The 23,747-nt window shown below is 37.4% G+C and overlaps 1 pseudogene; it reads left to right on the plus strand.

Annotated features, from left to right (window-relative positions):
• Nucleotides 1–544: 544 nt before the first annotated feature.
• Nucleotides 545–1,008, plus strand: LOC120524226 (annotated as a pseudogene).
• Nucleotides 1,009–23,747: the final 22,739 nt, after the last annotated feature.

A 23,747-nucleotide genomic window follows, 5' to 3' on the forward strand; every position in this document is an offset into this window, starting at 1 on the left:
GCTGCCCAATTCACCCTCAATGGCCTCTGTTCAGCCACAACTGGGTCACCGCTTGCAGAATTACCAGCTGCCCACCAAGAACGGACGGGGCAGCTGTGTGTGGTGGATGGGTAGTGAAACACCCCATCAAGCTTTCGTCCTACACACGAGCGATAGCTGTGGCCCTGGTGACTATAGACCACGGGTCACCACTTGCTGCCAGAAGCTGTCCGTGGGACACTACACTGCACAAGCAGCGAAATCGCCCCCCTCCAGCCTCAGTCTATCCATCGCTTGCAGAGTCCCCAGGCCGAAGATGACGGAGTGGCAGTTCTGATGTGCATGCGTCACAGCTGTGGCCCCGTTCGTAAGTCTTTGGTCAGATGTCCGTAACCTGGGGACTACCTTTACTGTATATAGACAGAGTAGGATCTGCCCTTCAATATTACACAAACGTATTTGAAAAATGTAAAAACAGAAAAAAGGGTTGCCTGAGAGATACCAAAGTGCTCGGCTGTTTTGATTCACCGGCCAGTCTTGCAAAGCTTCCTTTAATATCAGCGCCATGGCCGGAACCAAGGAGCGCACTTTCACTGCGGTCAAGCCAGACGGGGTCCAAAGTGGACTGATGGGTGAGATCATCACGCGCTTCGAGAAAAAGGGCTTCTGCCTGGTGGCCATGAAATTCATGCACACTTCTGAAGATCTGCTGAAGGATCACTATATTGATCTAAGAGAGTGACCCTTCTACAGTGGCTTGGTGAAGTACATGCATTCCAGGCCAGTTCTGGCAATGGTATGGGAAGGCCTAAATGTAGTCAGGACTTGTAGAGTCATGTTGGGCTAGACACCAATCCAGCAGACTCAAAGTCTAGTACCACCCGTGGTGATTTTTACATCTAAGTTGGCAGAAACATCATGCATGGCGGTGACTCTGTGGAAAGTGCCAAGAAAGAGATCAGCTTGTGGCTTAAACCTAAAGAACTGGTGGAATACAAAAGCTGTGGTAGAGACTGGATCTACGAGTAATGCACCCCTTTAGGCTTGGCTGCTCTTCTTTCCAAAATGTCAACTGAGGAACAGAACAGCATTTGTTTTCAATGGTAAATCAAACACTTTTCCGGAAAGTAAAAAAAAAATAAAATAAAAAAAAGAAATCATGTTTTTTTTTACTGCTTCAACACAGTAAAACACTGGGTGTTCAGGACACATTCACTTTTATAATGTTTGTTAGCTTATTCCAATATATGTGGAAATAGGAATAACATTTCAGATGCATTTTTTGGTAAAAACATTACCGAATTTTTCAGCTTATTCTGGTATAACATATGTGTACAACGTAACTAATTCTCTAGGTGTAACAATTCTGAAAGAGAAATTTCTGACCTTTATTTTCTGGGGTAGAATCCGAAGATTGTATGAGGAATAATGAAGTTATATTTTAAAGTAACACAAAATGGATATAAATGAGGCAGAGTTTAAAAGGTTAAGGGATTTTAAATATCTTCAGTAGAGACGACTGCATTAGGATTTAAGCCAGGTTTTCAAAATTCTCAAAGGCACTGATAAACTCAATCCATTAAAATGTATTTAGATAAATAGTGAGTTATATACTTAATAACACCAATGGAAATAAAGGGAAAATGAATTTAAGCCAGGAAAAGGTTCTTTGCACATGACAGCTGTCCAAATCTGCAACAAACTACTGAGTTGTGCAGTTGAAGTAGAAACCTTGACAACTGAGACAGCTTAGCAATTAGTTGAGCTTGATGGACTCAATAATCTCATGTCATTCGTAAAACTTTCTTTCTTTCTTTCCTTCTTTCTTTCTTTCTTTCTTTCTTTCTTTCCCAACAACATGCAATTCAACATGTTTTAACATACAAATACTCAGAGACACATTATTTTTCATGCTTATGTGGACACTTCATGTGTTGCTTCATTAACTAATATATTTTATATTTAGCAGATAATAAGTGTCAAAGGAACTATTCTTGACTTTAAAGTTTGTCTTACACCATACATATTACTGTTAATGAGTATTGATAGTAACAAAAATGACCATTGGGGTAAATAGTTGTAAAAGATATTGATATTCTCTGAAGATGTTTGCAGAAGGTAGACTGAAAAGCATACATGTAATAAGTTAAAAAATCTGAGTTCTTGATGGTGTTTAATTCTGGTTTACTAGTAAAACTGATGCATAACAATTACTTATAGAACACTATAATTTAAAGCTTAGCTATAGAAAAAGGCTGATTAAAGAAGTTAAAGAAATGCACACATATAATACAAATGTGTACTGTATGTCCTTAATCAAGAGTTGCTGTGGAGAAGTAATGAACAAAGTTAAGGTAAGGAAAATCCAAGTATAGGGTTGAACATTAGCCACTGAGCACATTAAATTCATCTTTTTGCCAAAATGGACGTCTGTATATCATACTTAATGTTAAATGAAAGCCTGGGGTGCCTATTATTCATTTATATTATTTAAAATGCAATGCTGAGTTACTATTAGTCATTTAACCATAATGACACCTCAAAGATTCGTCAAAATGTGTAATATAATATGATCAGTAAATTCCTAGTCCTTGCTCCTGTTTAGATTCCTTTAGTCCAGTGTGACTTGTTAACATTGCAGGGAGCTGTGGCTGCTGCAGCAGCTCATTTCCATTTCCATCACTTCCTGCAGCGTGTTTAATGTGGGATCTAGTGAATCTGGCAGATTGGTAACAAGTTCTTCAGAGAACACTTATGCAAAGTGCTTTTAAGTCCATTTGAATTCTCTTACAGCATAGAAAGTCAAGTAGAGGCATGCATGGTCCGTTTTTGTACTCAGATTGCCAAAGTTAAGTACTCTGCTGGAGCTGTTTTTCAGTTCTGCAGATGTTTAAATTATTTTATGTTAAAATAATAATTTGCATAATGGGTACTTTTGAAGTTGACTGTAATCATTCTGATGGCCAAATGTATCTGTGATGAAATGTGTTTATCTAAATGGGCATTTTTTTTTTAAATGTAAATGTTATGGATAAGGCATGTTGGCACAGTGGTTAGTGCCAAAGCATCATGGATTGAATACCCTGGAATGGAACAACGGCCCAGGATGTTGTCTGTGTGGAGCTTCCACATTCTCACAGTTTTTATCCAGATGCTCTGGTTTTCCTACAATGCTCTTGAAGATGTGCTGGATAATTCTTAGTTCTGGTCTATGTGGAATGGTAACCACAAACAAAAAATACAACAAATGGCCACAAACTAGCAATAAGTTTAAGCAATGCACATGCATTAGCATGTGACAAAACTCATTCCTTTGGCTTGGAGCACCTGGAAAGTCTTTTTGTTTAAGATCACTGTGCAGATGATTTGCAGTGTACGACATTTTGTTATAGTCTCACAGTGCATCAGGCACCAGCTACTTGCGTCCAGTCTTTTTCACATGTGTCTTCTGTCCCCGCTGTGTATTTCGTAGCTCCTATATTTTAGTAAAAGCAAGTGCATCATGACCCTTAAATATCTTAAGCTTAAAAAGAGGTGTAATGAGCAGCACAGCAGGGTGACAAAGGTAAGAAAGTAATGTGAAGATTTGTATACTGATTCCCCTTGAGGACAAAGAACAGCTGATCATGGTCCTTTCATAGACCATTAAACAATTGCTAAAGTCGGTGTGTTGGTTTGCCAATCGCCCTCTTCGTCTTCAAACGAGAGTCCTTATGAGTTTTCATACTACACAGCTCTCCCCTGCAGAGACTCACGCCTGGCACAGGTCGAGTTGGTACACAAAGTTAAAAGTTCTCAATCAATATGTAAGTGACAAAGCAGTGAATTTTATGGCATGACACTTTGGCTGGTCTGACTCTACGATAAAGACAATTATGAAAAATATAAGTATTTATGACACTATTTTATTTTACGTTGTACAGCATATTTGACCTCTCAGCTATAATTATAGAGTAACGGTCATATTGACTTCCGTCCCGTGCCAGAACCCATGCCAAAGTCAATGACAATGGATACCTGTACGCATAATGTTCTTATTATTGTCAGCTAAAGTACCCATTAAAGTAAAAATTCTGGATTTTTAAAACATGTGGCATGAAGGGCTGGAATATTGATTGGGTCCCGATATCACGCATGCCTGAAGGGAGTTGGAACAATCTAATACACACGTGAAAGTTCTGCACATGGCTCATGCAGCTGTGCGATCAGGGTTGCTAGGGCCTTAAATAATTATTGCCCAAGAACAGCTTAAAAATAGCGAATTTATCCCAAATAGCCCAAAACTTGAGGTACAGGGCCGTGTTTGGCATTGTCACTGGGATAGGGTTAGGTACATATATCATGAAAGCCTCTTTAGAGTTCCCTCAGAGATATTTTAGAGTGATAGAACAGGTATATATCATCAAGATTTTCGTAAAGAACATATTCAAGTGCAAATAGCAGTGGAAGGGGTGATAGATGGATGAAAAATATTGTAAAAATGTGGTTGTAGGTGTTGAAAAATAGCCAAAAATACCACGTTGTTTTATATATATAAAAAAGTAGCCCAAAAAAACTCAACCCACAAAAGCCCCTTTTTCCCATGGGCAGCAATCAAAAATAGTCAAATTGGCCGAGAAAACCATGGACCTGGTAACATTCTCTGGGGATGTCACATTGGCTTTGCAAAGCATTTTGGGGCGAACAAGGTCAACAGCAATTACAGGTAGTTGTTGACTTACGACCACATTCAGTTCCGACTGACCGGTATATGTATTCAAACCCGAGCGTATGTATAGTACTGTATACTAAGTCCCTTATGTCATATTATGTTTTATATCCTTTTTGTCATCATTCTTAGCACATTGTGTAGATTTTATATCATTTGTATTTCTACATTATTGTTTTATTTTATTATTTTGTTACGTTATTACTGTTGCTTGCATGGGCGACACACCTTTAACAGCTTCACAAATCCTTTCTTTGTCTGGATTATGTTATGTCATCAGTGTGAGTGTTCATTGTGTTATCTTTGAGAGAAGGAGTTGTACTGGCAGAGTTTGAACACTAATATGTTTTCTATTTTAACATTTCAGCCTGTTAATAATAAACATTAACAGATACAGGAGTTCAGAGTGGTTTCATTTACCCTTCCGTGGTGGTTCACACAAAGTGACACTTCGTGAGTCACAATGCAGAAGTTTCTGAGATTTACCGCAATCAAAGCCAGCGCATAGCAGTATAACACGTGTGGTGAACACCTGTTACGATGAGATAACTTAAAGTCACATGCAATCACATTCACTGTCTTTCCTCCCTCATACTGCTTGACCATCTTCATTTTTGTGTCAAGATCAATTGCCTTTATTCTTGTAACTGTAAGAGAGAGAGAGAAAGAGAGGTTATGAGCAAACTCAGATACAGTGTGCTTCCACACCCACGACATACCATCTCAGGGTCCCAAATTAGGACCTGAGTGCAGCCGTGCAATGGATGACACCTCAGCACCACACTAGTTTGAATGCAATGGAACAGTGTGAAGTTTTTTTACAGTGTTAAGACTAAGGTAAATTAATTTTGTCAAAACTGCTGCAGGTAATAAACTGAGTTGCGAGATATGGAACTAGTATGGCGAAAACTGTCGTTTGCCTGTGAGACACTGTAGCAGTTGTAAGTCGTAAGGTCATCAGACGCATAGGTTGAAAGTTGAAGACTACCTCTATTGCACATTCTGCAAAGTAATGTTGAATTAAAATGTTGTATTACCACTCTTACGCAATGGGTTAGGGAAAAAGCATTTTTTAAGGGGATGCATTTCAGAGACTTAGATTTACAAAATGATTCTGTTCCAATAGAGTGCAGCCTTGGGATTCTTTGGGACTGAAAATTGAACACCTTTACCTTTCAAATAAGTAAAGAAGAAAAATCTTTCACTCCTGCCTACTATAAACAGCTTGTATAATCAATTATATTTTGCAGCTTTTGTCAATGTTAAGGTAAATCTTCACTTCAACCCTCAAAACCTCTGACTGGGATGTCCCACCGCCCCTTGAGAAAAAGGATCTGTGGGTAGATTGAAAAATTAGGATTACGAAGTCTACCAAATCAAAAACGCTGACCACAGTCCTGCAGATAATGGTATAAGATCTGTCACCGTGAGTCACCTAAAAGACAAAACATGGCTCACATGTACTGCATTCTTATACAAAATATTTTAAGCTGCTTCTGAGGGGGACATGTTTGAGCTCATTGACACAGAGGTTCATCCTCAAATGTCTAACACTACATTCATATACCTTAGACAACCAACTCACATCTCACTGGTGCAAGTGATTCTTAACCTAGAAGTCACTCTCCTGAGGAACAGGTGTCCTAGCCCATATAGCTTGCTCCTTTAAAAACACGACATATACGGATACTGACAGGTGGAAAGGGTGGCACCTCTGCCAAAATGTCTGTGCAGCAGCAGAATTCCAACAATCAAACAATGTCATTAAGCATACTGTACAACAGAGACCTATGCCAAAGGTCAGTTTCTCGAGAAAAAATGACCTGTTCATTGATGAAAATGATTTGTTGAGAGTAGGAGGCTCATGTAAAGAAACCAAATTAGAGTTTCAATCAATCAATCAATCAACATTTATTTATATAGCACATATTCATACAAAAAAATGTAGCTCAGAGTGCTTTACAAAATGAGAAATACAAAATTAGAGTTTGATGAGAGGAAGCCTGTAATAATTTCTGGCTGTTGGGAACAAATACTATATGTACCTGTCAGCACTTCTGACACTCTCAAAGATCTTGGCAGCCCATGATTGACCAGTCTTGGTCAAACTTCTACCTCTTTCTACCATCTTCATCCTTGCTCTGTGTCTCATGTGCTGTCTATTCCTGGATTTGCATCCCCTCTGAATGGATTGGAATGTGGACTAGTGGGAAGACATCATATGAATCATTGAGGAAACACTTGGACTTACATCTGTACGACTTCTGCAGATGTACGTACTTCAAAAGATGTTTCATAATTTCTTGATCAAATATTTATTTTGATTTCTACAGAAGCAGTCCATACAGCAATGGACACATGAGTTTTATAATTTACAATAGTAATGGTCCAGGAATACACCCAGATCAATAGGAAGTCCAAATGGTAAAAATGTACTCTATATTTATCCATTGATCAGATTACAATGATGTGTTCCTGCTGACACCACGTACTGTAGCTGCTCCAAAAATAACAAAGTATGGCTCCTTCCACTGATAATATAGACAATAATGAATATTTCAGCCAACAATGAAAAATGAAATCAAGGCTGTGAATTGAACCCATCATTTATGAGTTAAGAGCACTGCTAAACCACACCTTAGTACTGTTTTGTCTTGTTAATTCTTCCAACTTGCTTCTACAAGAGAGTTCAAGAGATCACTCCATATATGAGATTTAGTTACATAATAAGTTGCCACCTCAATCTCTTGTTCTTTGTTCAAATTGTACAGTATTATGCACTGAATAAACTGAGAAAAAGAACCAGGCAGGCTCTAATTGTAATGCGGTGGATAGCATAAAGAACCACCAAGTCTGAGTTCAGTTACAATGCATGACCATCAAGTTTTTCCTTATTAATAAATTTCCTTCAAAATATTATTTGTCATTACACCATGCTGCTCCTTATGGGGTTTTACATGGTGCACACTTAACTGTATACATCTCACTTGAATAAACCTTATTTTCCTGTCAAGGATCAACCAATTTAACAAATGCAAAGTGTTTCTCATTAACCCGACACAGGGTTAGGCATTCTACAAATATGCCCACACTCGTGATGTTTACAATGATCACCCCTCAGGACCAGTCATCAGCAACATCTGTCATAGTTCAAAGGCACACAGTGGAAAGTGAAGTATGCACAGATTGAGTAGCCGCGAATTTAAGTGTGAAGCTGAAGTTGTATTACAGCACAGCTGGAAAAGTTTTACAGCTTTTTTATTTGTCATAATATCGAATAACACGTTTCAGAGACATTAGCAATCTTTTTAGCAGTTGATCAAATAATAATACTTAATCAATAGTAACAATAAAAAGAAATTCATCTGCTATGCAGATAGTGAGGTAGGCTACATGGCAGACTGATGCCGAAATACATTACGGTTCTGGTTTTGCACCTTGCATAATTCAATGTCAACAGTATTATTCAGATTTTAAACAGCATACTTTCTATTGTCCTATTCATTTGTAATCTTACTAGTTTCATACACTTACATCTGTTAAGTATTCAGAAGCAATGCAATGCACATTTGGAAGAGAGTGAAAATTATTTAAAAGAATATACTTCAGAATTACTAGAATTTACATTGTGATAGAACAGGGGTGCCAGCGAGCCTCAAACCCCACACACAAACACACCAGACAGTCCAGGGTTCAAACGAAGGGTGTTCAATCTCCACAATAGATTAGATTACACAAGCACAAAATACATGCATCTCTCCTCCAGTTCACCTCTCCTCTCCCACCACTGCACTGCTGTCCCCCCAGCTCCGACTCACCTGGACAAGGGAGTGTGGTCCCTTTTATTGAGGACCCGAAGTACTTCTGGTGCCCGGGCTATTGCCTGTTGTAAATACTTCCAGGTCACACAGACGTCCCAGATAACAGGGAGTATATCACTGTGCTGCCAGACTAAAATCTCTGGTATTCTCTACTGGTTCCCGAATCGGCACCGATATTGAGGGTTGCAGTCATCTAGTGACTGGGGGGAATAAATACCCCAGAAACAGTCCTTCCCCTTCCTCCTCTTCTATCCCGGTCAGTGAGGGTGTCACACATACTGTATGTCCATTCGAGACACCTGACTATTTGCTTGGGACTTCCCATCTGGGTAAGGTACCAACTCCTTCCAATGTGCAGTCTCTTTTGGGTCTGGCACCTTCCTCTCCTATGGCTGGGATGCTTGTCTGCCTGTCTGCCTGCTAGGGACCTCCCATCTAGGTAAGGAACCATCCCCTCTCCTGGTCGGGATGCCCGTCCAACCTGTGTGGTACTTACAACATTTATATGCAAACACGTGCCCCAGCAATGCCCCAGTGTCACTTCTGTTGAAGGAGTTTGCCCTCATTAGAATGGCTGATTGCACAATACAACTGACCATATATGTTAGTATCATTGATCCTACAGAACAATATGATTTTTACATTGTCAGTCTCTAATGAGCTTGGCAGTGCTATTATTCATACAGCAGTGCAGTCTACTGCACCTATGATGTTAGGGAGGCCTAAATAACATTTTCACTAATCTTTGATACCACTTTTGATGTACACATTTTACACAGATTGACTAATCAAAAAAAAATTATGATGACAGCAGTTTTTTGCAATGGTCAGACATTTGCTACCGTAAATTGACTTGGAAATGTATCAACTGATTACAATTCTGTATGCACTAAGAACCAAGTTCTCCCCTTGACTCCTATAATTTGTCTCATCCCACTTATCAACACACCCCATAAGTGCAGAGTCATTAAAGAATTTCTGCAAGTATTTTGACCTGGTGTTATATTTATAGTGTGAGGTATATGGAGTGAACAGAAAAGGAGGCAGGACAGGACATCCACAATATCAATATTAGCTTTGCCTATTAACCACATGAATTGTGAAAATGAATAAGAAGAACCTGTGGGAGGTGCCACACAAATATAAAGAGAACCTTCTTGGCTCTTCGGATAGTAGCATGAAAAAATCACCTCTATATACAAAAATGTGTAAAAAAATGTTCAAATAGAGCTTTCCCCAAGTTAAAACAATACATCTAAAATATATTACAATAATATGTTAGTTATATTATTTGGTAGATGTATTAACTCATAAACTTTTCATTTCTATACTTTTTCATTATTTGTATATTTGGCTCAAAACTATGAAGCATAAAACTTGCACTATCAAATAATGTAAACAATTTCACAGTCGCATCTGCCAGATTATTTTGCAGATGATTGAATAGCAGATATATGACATTTGAAATGTGCGCCTGTGGCAATTAGTTGATGTAAAACTCTCATCATCTGAATCTTTGGGCCATATATAATGTTTTCAGATTTAAATTTCAACACAGTGTTGTATTTCTTGCCTAATTCTCTAAATTCCAAAGCTTTCTGGTTGAGTCACTTTTTTAATAGGAGCAAACCTGTTCATTTTATAGCATCAGCCAAAAAGGCAATTCTTGCAGTCATGCGATATGTGTCATCTGTTTTGACACTTCCTAACTAAGAGGCTGCTCAAATTTAAGTACAGTATGTGTCCATGACCTGAGGTTGTACTGGCAACTGCATATGCATCCTTTGCACAGGGAGTATAACTCTCTGCAGTGCCCTCTTGCAGCACCTGCGAACCCTAGCAGGGCTGTGATACCAGAATACAATTCCCGAAATTCCCTACTAGTGGCTGAAAGGGCATCGACATCCAGGGCTGCTGCCATCTAGCTTCCTGAGGGAATGAACAACCCTTCTTCCCTGTCCTTCCCTTTTATACCAGCCAAGAAAGATATTGTAAGTACATCCAGGTTGGGTGATCTGTCCATCTGCGTGGGGCTTCCCTTCTGGGCAAGAAACCCTCTTCTCTCTAAAGACAGGATGTCCGTCTATCCACCTGGGGCCTACTGTCCAGGCCAGAGACCTTCCCTGCTCTTGGTTGGGATATCCATCCATCCCGTATGCCACTTACAACCTTTGTAGCCTTGTGGCATATGCAGTGATATTCATAATAAATGTTGTTATACATGCTTTAGGTGTAGGGAAAAGAACATAAAAATAGTGCCAAATTTTTTTCTAAAAAATTTCAAATTCACAAGTTTCAGCCAAGGTATTCTTAAAAATGTAAAGTCACCTCAGATTAAGCAAATCTTAATGTTTATACCTCTTCTCGGTTTTCCTTTGTTCTGGTTTTTTCCAAATTTTAAGAAACGCAAGTCTTGAATACAGTGCGTTCAGAAAAGGATGTCACCACTCTTACATTCTTTTTATAGTATATTGTTTGTACAGCCTGAGTTTATTAAGATTTTCATCCTAATGAGAGGGCATGCACTTGTAATTGCTGTATTTTGTCTCCCTTCTTCTGTTTATATTACATGGTGGTGTGATGTAATGGCTTTGTCTTTCTTCATTCTTCTGCCAAATGTGATCATCTCTGGATAAAAATGTAAAGTTACAAAATGATGGATTTCAAGTGAATGGTTGTCCTAACTACATCAACTGGTCTTTCCTCTAAAAGTACCCACCGGGTTATGGCTGACACAGTTGTACAGCAGAGCTCATTTTGAAGTCGCTCAAGCTGTTTAATGACAAAGATGCTTTTATGACTTTTTGATCCATTCATTTTGATTGCTTCAGTGAAATTCATTATGTAAAAGAACAGTCAGTTGTCAATCAGTTTTCTCCATGTTAAAGCACCTTAAAGAGCTGAAGCTTTTTGATAATTAAAAGTGTCTCATTATCCCGACCATCACTTCTTAAAGTCGTAAGTAACATGGTTTCTGTTTTCATAGCATTTCCTGGGCAGATGGACATAATCATCTTGTGGGCATGCATAACAAGCCAAATGAAATATGTGGATACATTTACAAGTTTAGGAACTTGATACAGAAATTATTTTGTATCACAAGTATTATTCCTAAATGATCTAATGGTAAAATATCATTATGCAAAATATGGTAGATACAGAATAACATGTATGCCTTTACAAGCAGGATCAGTTAGAAATTTTATAATTAAATAATACAATGCAGTAATAGCACTGCTGAGGAAAGAGGACATTTTCAATACTCTTACAGGGGGAAGAAAGATCAATATTGAAGTAAAGGAGTTTAGTTTACTCAGAGTGCAACAAAGCGAATACTTTCTCTTCCTTTTAATAAAATAGTAAAAAGGAGTGCAAAGGTTGTAATTATTATAGGAAACCCCTTTTGCTTCATCTAAATTGCTATAGTTTCTGCACACCCCCCCAGTCATAGTAGCAACAAGATACCCATCACCTAGCAATGACATATTTACGTAAAGAGAAAAGTCAACAGTGAAAGGCTCAGTCTTGATCTCTGTTCAGGTTGGAAGCCTAGTTTCCTAAGATGGCACGCTCACACTATTTATTTAATCAAAATCTGAGGCGGTCTGACTCTTCAGAAGGTACTTATTCAAATTGCTGGTTTTAAGAAATTAATATTGTATGTGTCATTTTTTTCAGTAAAAGTTTTATAAGCTTGAATTGTAAACACATAGAGAAGTTTTAGGGTGAAATTACTGTAAATTTATTAAAGACGAATGTCAAAATGTATGAATATTCAGGGTAACCTTTTATATGTCAAAGCAACATAGAATAGAGGTAAATGAATTTGAAAAAAATGTTACTTATAGTGAGTACATATATACTTGTGTTTTATGAACCCTCTTAGTTCTTTACACAGTCATGGGAAAACAGACCCTGACAGCCTTTGAAAGCACAAGTCAGGAGGCAACTCTAAATGGGATGCCAGTGCAATGTGGAGGTACAAACATTAAAAACCTCAATTTCAAAGGCCACACTAAATGTCTTCCAAAAAAACAGATTTTTGCCTTAGCCACTGCCAGAGCTGAAACGTTCTTATTCTAATGGAACTTTTTAGTCAGAACTGGAGACCCTCCTGTTACTGCACTACAGATCCCTTTCTTTAACCTGACAGTTTTCTTCGCTATTAATGCCACACAGTTATTCTTAGAGTTGCCAAATTTACAGGCAACAACCACAGATCTTTTCAGTTGCCTCCATTTCTATATATGCTTACAGGTTTAGAGGGTTGTTATTATCACCTGTACAAAGAAGATTGAAATTCTTACTTGCATGTCATAATCAGCATACAACATGTCACCACTCTTAGAGTGCCATGATTAGTTGAGTTTACTCTAACTACCTTACCCCGAATATTCTGTCTTCTTTTCCATTAACTTTATGTCACTTTTATTAATGCCTATCTGTCATACATGCTGTAACTTCTGAGTGAAATGCTAGTCACTTTCAAAATGCCACAATGACATGGTTCCATAGGGAATGCTGAGGCAGACTAACTTCATGCTCCTAGATGTAGGAGAAACCAATCAAGTTCTTAAACAGACTTGTTCACTAGAGGTTTTAAGTGCACCTTTATTACCCATTTGTGATTTGTTTATGATGGGAATATCTGGAGGGGAATGACTGGAGGAAATTTGTTTGATTAATTACTGTAGTGATGTTCCAACACGGGATTTCTTTATCTGTATACCTGACATCAGAGTACCATCAGAGTACCATAAGTCCAAAGATCAATGGACAATTTTGTAGTCCAGTTATATATGATCTGAGCCCTAATGTATCGGACACTTGTTTAAAATGTGGTACCAAGTATCGGTCATTACATACTACATTAATTATTACAAGAGTTTAAAGAAGCTGACAAACAAATTAATACATTTTCTGAGCAAAAATCCACTATCAGTGCATTAATTCTTACAAGATCACTTAAAAGTGATAAGACACATTTTTTCCTTCTGAAAATGTACTGTATTATCATTATGGGAAGTGTTGGGTTGGTCTGTTTGAACATCGTGAATTAGGGCTGTGCAATGTTTTAAACATTCACAGTGTAATTTGAAACCATCAAAACTGTGCAACCCTCTGAGGGGGGCTGTGTGAGTATTTTAGCTCAGGACACTGTAGTTTTATTTACTCACAGAATGCTGCAACTCAGGGCACGTAGCAGTGATGTTTCAAAGGTGATTTGTTCCAAGTTAATGTAAAATTGCTACAAATCATGATGGTGTATTGGCGCGGAACCCTAAAATTAGATCTGCCTCACAATAAAATGGATTTGAACAAATGCCTAACTTTTTTTTTTTTTTTAGAAAACTAGAATTTACTAATTATTTTCACTCACTCAAACACAACATCCTCAGATATTCTCTTTTTACCATCTCCTGAGCAAAAAAGACAGCTCAGCAATTGTTATAGAAAAAATTGTGCTTCATGTTTGATTGTGGCTTTGTTACAGCGAATATTCTTCTTATGTGTACAAATGATTTGCTGCAGTAAGTATACAAAGCTTACTTTTCATTAGTATTGCAAGCTTGCAATATACGATGTGAACAGAGGAAGACAATGGCACTGGCTTATATAAAATAATATAAGGCATTGCTCTGGTATATAGTGTAATCAGTTTATTTAAGATTAATTATGTCGTGTTCACAGTACAATTAATCAGTTGTGGCTGAACGGAGGTCATTGAGGGTGAACGGGGTGGCGGGGGGTAGCATTGTAGGGTGGCTGCCTGTTGAATGGGGGCGATGGTGCGCAATTCATTACCCGCCTTTGGCCGCACTGTGTTCGTTCTAGGTGGGCGGACACTGCAGACAGCATACTGTAGTGAACTGCCCCTCGCCGCCCCCATTCATTCTCAAAAGCAAGCCTGCTTGTACTGTTACGTACATAACAAGAAGTTGTCTCTTGTCAGTACATCAGACATGTTGACGTTGGGTGCCTTCCTGCTTGTGATAGCATGGACAGTGCTGTGCAGAAGAGCTTATCTTAACCTTTTGTCTTCACCCATCAAGAATGTCTCTGAAACACAAATCTGATGCAAGTGCTGGTGATATAGCAAAGAAGAGAAATGCCATCACCATTGAAAATAAAGTATAAATAATAAAAAGGTCAGAGAGAGGTGAAACTCCATCATTCATTGGCAGAGCACTTAGTTACAGACGGTCAACAATACCATTTATTAAAATAATGTACCTATTCCGACTTACATACAAATTCAACTTAAGTACAAACCTACAGTCCCTATCTCATACGTAACCCGGGGACTACCTGTATAAAGGGTTATTCTTCTATATGTTTACAATTAAGATTAAAAAGAAGGAATAGTGTCTTAAGTGATGTTACCATAAGAAAACAAGTAAGCTCTAACCATTTACATCCCTGACTGCCGCCTCTGCCTTTTTATAGCCTTGGAGAACACGATGAGTGCTGCCTGCTCTGGTGTTTTATTTGGCCCTAAAGCATGCAGTTTTGCTATTTCTGACTTACACACTTTTCCTCCTTTCAGTGCTGCAGCCTGATCCGGCTCCCATTTTTAACCCTTTCATCTTTTGCATACAGAACCACACGGGGCCCTCTCCTGTGAATGTTATTGGTTGTAGGGAGTCCAGTGACCTCAGCTCCCAGTTTCATTCAGTGGTCTTAATTTGCACAGTCTGAAGTTTGCAGGCTGCTGACCTTTGTACTGGCCGAGGCCAAAAATCAAATGCTGAGTCAGCCAATTAAGCTAATAGGCATGCCACTTTACTGCCGAGACACCACAGTATTTGAGAGCAAGAAGTGCTTGAAGTTGAACCAAATTACAGTACTATGTTTAGTTAGCATCTTGTTCCTCCTCCTAATTTGTTATTATTTTTACACAATGATGTGGGGGGATGAGGTTCCACATTGCAAGTTGGAGCGTGTGTATATTGGTATATAATATCAAAGTGGCAGGAGTAGGGGGCTGAAAAGCTTTGAGAGCTGCTGGTACAGACCCACTGCAAGCATTCAGAGTCTGTGACTCTTCCTTTTCAAACTTTGTGTGTGACACACTGAACAGGCTGCCTCCTCTTAGCTATAGCATGCTGAGTGCACACCTGCTAAACAAATGACGTACAGGAATCTTACGCTTTTTGTGGTGCAAATAAGAGTGCCTGACTGCGCTTCTGTGAGTTGAGCAAGATTTAAGAAAAAGTGATGGATGCAGTTTGGCACTTTGAGAAAGTTTCTAAAACCTTTTGGAGCCAATCAATGATGTGTCCAGCCAGTCAGCAATGGGTGAAATCATTGACCATCATCTCAGCTCTAATGGTGATATTAAATTCTGAACAGGATAAACTCCATTGTTCTGAACTACAGGAGAAAAATGCATATTGGTAAAGCACATCAAACTGAACAACTTCACTCAGATATTGTCAGCAGCAAGATCTTAACCGTCACTTCTTTATACCACTCAAACATATCTAACGTAGTCTTTGCTAATTGAATCAGTTGTTTTTATTTTATAGAAAATAAAAAATATATATCACATCAACTAAATGTTCATGCCTCATAAAGTTAACAGAAACTCACTCTGCGTTTAACTCATTCTGAACACCATTACCTTGTATATGTACTATGGCCCACATGACGAAAAACGATACTCATTCATGTTGTTTTCATTAAAAAACACGAGGAGGTATGAGACTCATCTAAAAAAATCAGAAGTGTGCTCCCCTCGACTTTCTCGTATACTGAGAGAGAGGAAAAGGTCAATATTTGCGCAATATTTCTCAAATAACATCTCTCTTTATTTCTCATCATAACTAATTGATAATATCAATATGCAATCATTTATCTCTAGTTATAATCAAACTTTATATTAAAGATAGAGATAGACAAATAGATACTTTATTAATCCCAAGGGGAAAAAGTGATATTTTTGCATTTAGGGAGGTTGAAACGTTTTCATGATTATATATGCATTTACCTAGATTACATGCAAAGTAAAAAGAGTTATAGTCACCTAAAAACATGAAAAAGTGTTAGTATTATATAATATTTTGTTTCAATAACTTGCTATAGGTAATAATACTGCATTTAGTTATGATAATGATGATGTAAACATTAAAATAAAATTAAGAATAGTGATTGAAAGAATAAACATTATATTGAATAGAGTTTTAAATATCACGTTCACATTTATATTTTCAAGATACAAAAAATGTGGATGATTGTTTACACAACCGGAATTAGTATTTTATTTAATTTTTCTCAAATTTCACATCTGTTTGCTTTTTTATCATTATAAATATCTATACATAATTTGAATCATCTATTTTTAATTATAGCCATAGTTTATTTGAAAATTTGCTAAATTATTCAGTTAAATTAGTTGCCAGAAGTGGCCCAAATATTGCTAGGATTCCTTACGTTTGAGATAGATAGATAGATAGATAATTTATTAATCCCAAAGGGAAATTTAAATAAAGCAGGTCTACAAGATCTCATTGACCGAGGTCAACACATTTTTGAGTTATCATTTTTATACAAAGACATACAAATAGACATAATTTCAAAAATGGTATTTTCGGACTCAGGAAAGTCTAAAATGTCAAGATTCATCAAAATTTCAAGGTCAGATCTTCAAAAACATCACAGACTTGGGCAATAATTAAATACTGTAAGAGATGATTTTAGATGGAAAGTTGTATTTGTCATTTTCATTTGTTTTACCTCTCCTAACTATTGCTATGTAAAGTGATTAATAACTTAATGGCAGAACCATCACCCACACCAAATGGCCACTTTCATTTTTGTAGGCAAATGATAGTAATTACTAATTAAATTAATTTTACTCTTTGTTCCAAGAACAATTTCATTAAAACACAGACAAATCGCTCTGCTCTCAAGCTAGAGTAACCCAAAGTGCAGCATTAAGCCCATAACAACACAAAAACGCAACCAGCCAACAAACATGTTAAGGGTTTTGAAGACAACAGCCATACTCATAATATTAAACTTGATTTACATTTTTGTTTATTTGCTTAGCAGACATACCTGTACTTATCCAAGTGACTTACAATAGAGGTCAACATAATTAAGCACAAGTATGGGGGACTATTTGGGAACAAGTATAACAGGACAAGGTTACAAATTGATCACCACAAGTAAAGAGCGCAATACAAAATATTAAGCTTATTACAATTCTAAGGTTATAAAACCTAATAGCTAAATTTGCAATTCTTTTATTAGCTTGCCTAGAGCGATGGGTCTGCCTAAAGACATGGTACTTGGTTTCCATGTAGGAATTGCTGGGTTTACATTCTGTGACAAGATTAGGAACTCAGAAACTCCAGAAGTGTCTTGGACTGAACCAGATTGTTGGGAACCTAGTTTGAGCATCTGGCAGGGATCCTTCCTAGGAGCTGCTTGCTAAAAATATACCGCACATAGCTGTCTGTAAGGAGAATCCCAGGCTGGTCGAAGACACATTAGATGAATTATATTTCACAGCTGCACTGTTAACATCTGATAATCTCCCATCAGGGCTATTAGAGGCTGTTACTAAAGAAAGATTATTTTATGCTACTTAAATCTAGCTTGTTTCTACTACAACAGTTACCATAAAAATGGATACAGAACAATAAGGCCTTCCTACTCACTTCTTTTGTTGATTCAGCCTTTTACAGTGACCGTTAACACACAAGTGATTAGAGCTACAGTATGTAGTATTATGAGAGCTCGTGAGACCAATTAGACCAATCTTTCATGCTTTCAAAAGCTTGCCAGCCTGCTGTTTCACATTTGCTTTCTTTTTCCTTACCTTTTTATATGTATGTGCTTCCATGATTCTCTTTTCATCTGTGGAACAAACATAAGAAAAACACATTTCTTGTTTTGACTTTCCCAGCAATATGCTGCTGTTTGATGTTTTCTAGTGTTCTAGGAAACAAACAATCTGAATATTATGGAAGGAAATGCCATATCCTTTCCAGTCAACATTGGTCTCTGTAGGAAGTATCAATCTGACCATTTATTCTTCAGTTACATTGCCTAAAAAGTATTCACCCCTTTGAAATATTCACATTTTATTCTCATACCACAAAAATCACACTGATTTGGTCTGTTAGTTACAAAAATGAAACACAAAGCTATTGATCGCACAAGTAATCACTCTCTTAAAAAGACACATCCCTGATACAGCCAGTTGGTTTTAAAAGTCAAATAATTGGTTCAATAAAGACTACCTGTCTGTACTCAAGATGTTTCATTTGACTGTAGCTCAAGTTCAAGAGGTCTTTGTCATATCATCTGTGCATGGACCCAAATTGTCTACAGCTGTCCCAACCCTCTTGAACCTGGTATTGTCAATATTCCTGACTAAGATTAGCCAGGGTCACATATACAAGGCTTACTTGATCACAAGTTCATTAAAGTCACAGGATTTTAAAGCACTTGCACATGGTACAAAACACTGCAAGCAAGGATCAATAAATACAGTCGTCACAAAACAAGCAAAATTCAATGTTGATTCTTAGTCCACATATATATTGTCCAATGCTGACTAAAGATTGCTCTGACCTCCGTCAGATCATGCATTCAATGTTATATAACAATAAATGTGAAACCTACCAAGGGGGTGAATAATTTTTATAAGATTTGCATGCTGATGGTACCATTTTATTTAGAGAATACTTGAAAGCAACTTGAGCCCAATGAACTACTGTTCTATCTAGTTTTATTTTTAAAAATAAATTTTTACATGCTTTTGTTTATAGGTTAGAACAACATATGTTACAGTTCTTTCATTTTTTTTCTTCTAGCACCCTCTACTTTTCTGATCATCATTAAATTAAATGCAAATAATTGATGAACATATTTACCTGCCTTCAGGGTATAAATGTGAAATGCAAGGAAAAAGCCAACAGCAAGGTTAATATAACACATAAAATATGCATTCAATATTCTTATTTCAAAACTGAAAGTAGACTTTCCACTATACATAGGTTAATAATGATTAAGTATGATTTTAAATCTATGGTATGATTATTAATATGATTATCCTGAAATGAACGAAACAATATATCTCAAAGTCTTTTCAGTCCTGAATATTGTAGAAGATTATCGAAAGGTGTAATCTCTTGCATATTTCAACATTTCAGAACAAAATTTAATTGCTGTATTATCAGCAGCATTTCCATTTAGATTGGGTCACACTTTATAAGGTGTGATTAATACTGTGCTATTGAATTTTTTAAATACAGAATGAAGGTTTATCTAAAGATCCGCACCTTGGTTATAACAGAATGATTAAATGTATACAACCTAACAAATATTCCATTATTCTATCCTTTCCAAGAATATATCATTTTCTATTAGTTTAAAGAACCCCACAATAACATTTTATTATTTTTATTTTTTTAAATAATAAAAAAGGTTTAACAATATATTTATTATAATTATTACTATATAATTGTTTTATAATCAACAAAGGTAGACTTTGTTTGTATTTCATGGTCATTTTCCTGTAAGAACAATGATAGAGGCTTGTGTAATTTAAAATGAAAGTAGTAATCCTTAACTGTAACTCCGACTGTAAAGTACCACCCTTTTTACTTGCCATAGTTGTTTACCGTTATTTTTATTCTGGCCATTTACATCCATTCAGGAGTTAATTCTAAAGCGCCGAGTGTACTTCACAGAGCTGCAAACTGTGCATCCTGGTTGTTTTATTATTGTGGTTGGAGATTTTAATCACGTGAACTTTTAGACAGTTCTCTCCAGGTTTCATTAACATGTAAACATTCCAAATGGGGGAGAATAAACTGGACTTTGTGTTTACAAACTATTTCAATTCTTGCAAAGCCATTTACTGCCCACTTTTCAGTTTTTCTCATCATGCTTTCCTTTATGCTACTGCCTATATACAGAACACTGCTTAAACGGTCCAAACCTATTCTCAAACAAATCGGGCTGTGGACAAAGGGAGCTGTTTTAGCCATGCAGGACTGTTTTGATCACATGGACTGGGCCATGTTTGAAGCAGCTGCCACCTATGGCAATTAGATCAACTTGGAGGAGTGTGGATCATCAGTTCCTGGCTACATTAACAAGTGCATGAATGGTTTGACTGTAAAGACCATCAGAACATATGCAATTCAGAAACCATGGGAGACATTGGTGGTGTGTGCACTGTTAAAAGCCTGTAATGCTCCTTCTAGGTCAAGTGACAAGCTAGCCTTCTGGACAGCGAGGGCAAACCTATCTTGGGGCATTAACTCTTTGAGGGCTGAATAATTTTAGTTTTCTGAAAAGCAATGGCGTCACGCAAACATCAACATGAAATGTCTGTTGTTGCATGCTGTGGCTGGCAGACTGTTTTTGCGTGGCTGGGGCAGCAGCAGTAGCCACTGTTGCAGTGCATTGCAATCTGGTTTCTACCTCTTGTCATTGTTAAGTGGCAGTCGTCCCAGGCGAACAGTGCCATAGGTGTGTCAGCTACTTGAACATGATCAGCACCACAAATACCTGGGGACCAATCAGCTGAAGCCGGAACCTTACAATCATCTTCGATCGCTTGTCTCAAAATCAGAGTCTGACAAGTCATAGTCCAGTTCAGAGAGAACAGGTCAAACGTCGTCCCCAGAGTGTTCTGCTTTACATCCACTTGGATCTCTCGCCAGGTGTTACGGCCATTTTTGCCATTGTTTGTGCCTTGCTACTCATGGGAGTGCAGGAAATCTCGGTCAAAATCAAGGAAGCTAACATTCTTTCTAGCACCAAGACTCCAACTAAAACATAACGGTTGGTTTTGTCACAGTTGACAGTTGATTACTATCATCAACTCCTCCTTTTGACAAAAGTCAACATCAGCCCTGAAAGAGTTAAAGCATCAATGCTCGAGTATGTCGACAAAATCCAGATCATCACTGGCAAAGCCTCCCTTCCAAATATTCTAAATAATTTGTATGTGTGGTTTGATTTTATCTGAATGTTAAACCTATAAGGAAGTACATCCCTCCTCAGGAAAAAGCAGATGCTATGCTTGTCCACTGTTGTTTTGAGAAACTTTTTTTTGTTGAATGTAAACACATGCAAAGTTGCTGGACCAGACAACATATATACCTGGCTGGGTGCTTAGGGAACGTGCAAACCAACTGATGGATAACTTTACAGACATTTTTAACATTTCCACAAGTGCTTCAAAATCATTACCATCATCTCCATGCTGAATAGATTCTCTGCCTCTTGCCGCAATGGCTATTACCCTACAGCACTCACACCTTTTATCCCAAAATGCTTTAAGATGCTAGTCTGGGGCCACTTGAAAGCCAGAATTCCCACATTGCATTACCCTCTCCAGTTTGCCTATCACCTGAACCGTTCCATATCATCTATTCCTTGTCAGGCCCTCTCCCATTTGAACAAACGAGACACTTATACTAGAATGCTTTTCATTGGCTTTTGTTTGGCTTTCAACATCATCATCCCTCAGAAGCTAATAGGGAAGTTAGGTCTGCTGGTCTACAACACTTCCCTATGCAACTGGATCCTGAATTTCCTGACAAAGAGACTCCGGGCAGTCCCTGTCAGAAACACCATCCCTAGTACCCTCACACTGAGCAATGGTGCCCCCCAAGGCTGTATACTTAGCCCACTTCTGTTTACTCAGCTGTCTCATGAATGTACAGCTAAGTCGGTGTCTGTTTCTACACAATGTTAATCAAAGTCAATTCAAGTGATAAGATGCACCGGCAATAAAATTGGACTCCAATGTAAAGCTTATGGCTGTAGAAGTGAACTTCCTGCCTCGCCTGGATGTCTTCTATTCCAGTGCCTCCAAGATTTTTTTTTGCTTTTTTACCATTGCTTTCCCCTATCCTATACCCTTTTATGTTATTGTCTCACTTTTTTCCGACATTCTTTCCACATTTTTATACTTATCATTTTGGATTACTGACTATTTTAATAAAACCACATTTATTTTGCACTTCATGATGCCCATTTCAGTTGTTAACATTCTTGAGTATACTCAGCCGATTCCACATCACAGGATGGCATGTGGTTGCACAAAAACAGGATTTTTTGCTTGGGAGTTTGTGCCCTTCTTGGTTTATAATATCAGGGGCTAAGTGTAAAGGTGAATGACTGTTCTGGGACCCAACCCAGTGATCTCAGATCAACCACAAAGAAACATTATTTGAGGATCCTCAATGACCAACTGTTCTTGACCCCAAACTACTTTTGCAACAACATTTTGAGTTGTGTTTATTTAAAAATTCTGTAAAGCAATTTAAAGACTCTGTCTCAGATTATTAAGGTCATGCTTTTTTATTATTTCTGTAGGGTGACGGAATCATTCTCCATCAACATATATATTGCCCAATGCTGACTAAATATTGCTTTAATCTCCCTCAAATCATGCATTGGATTAAGCAAGTTTCATAATGTTATATCAAGAAAGTTGCCTAATCATCTTGTTTACTTTGTGGTCTTAATTTGAAGGCAGCTTTATAACATAATGGTTAATTAATAAATTACATCCCTATAGCTTTGCATGCTTTCCAATAAAAACTGGATAGTTTTGTCTATTCTTGGATGTGGGATGCATGTACTACTTACAGGGTTTTGTCAAAACAACTCCTAAATTATTTGAGTCATTCAAGACTAAAAATGATTCCAATATTTTGGCAAAAAACAGTTAATTATATCTTTGTGCTTGCTTAAGTATTACTTTCCTTCTAAATGATGTAAATCCAATTTATTATACTTATTCATAAGGCCTTAAAAACTAAATGGGTGGAAAACAAGTGATAAATGGCATTAATATCTACAGTATATCATCCTTATTGACAGTTATCAGCTTAAATCCTTTAATCTTGTTCACCTAAAGCCAATCAAAAAGAGACCTTTATGTTTATTTCTGCCAAAGTTTCTGAGGTATTAAAAGTGATTTAAGATCTTGTTATAGAAAATATACCTGACTTGTTAGCTTGTTTTACTCTTTCTTCTTAGAGCTTTTAAAAAGAAATGATAATGGAGATATTGAAGATAGTGTGAGCTACTGCATGTTTTGGAATTCTTCATGTAATCATCAAAGAGTCCTCACTGACCCAGGTAATAAAATTACACCAAGCTAACTTTGCCTATCCAGTCTTTATGAGATTCATTTAAAGACAAAAACATGATTTCATATTATCAAGCAGTGCCATTCCTGAACACAATTAAATGAATGA

The sequence above is a fragment of the Polypterus senegalus genome, chromosome 2 (genome assembly GCF_016835505.1).
Source record: "Polypterus senegalus isolate Bchr_013 chromosome 2, ASM1683550v1, whole genome shotgun sequence".
Taxonomy (NCBI): Eukaryota; Metazoa; Chordata; class Cladistia; order Polypteriformes; family Polypteridae; genus Polypterus; species Polypterus senegalus.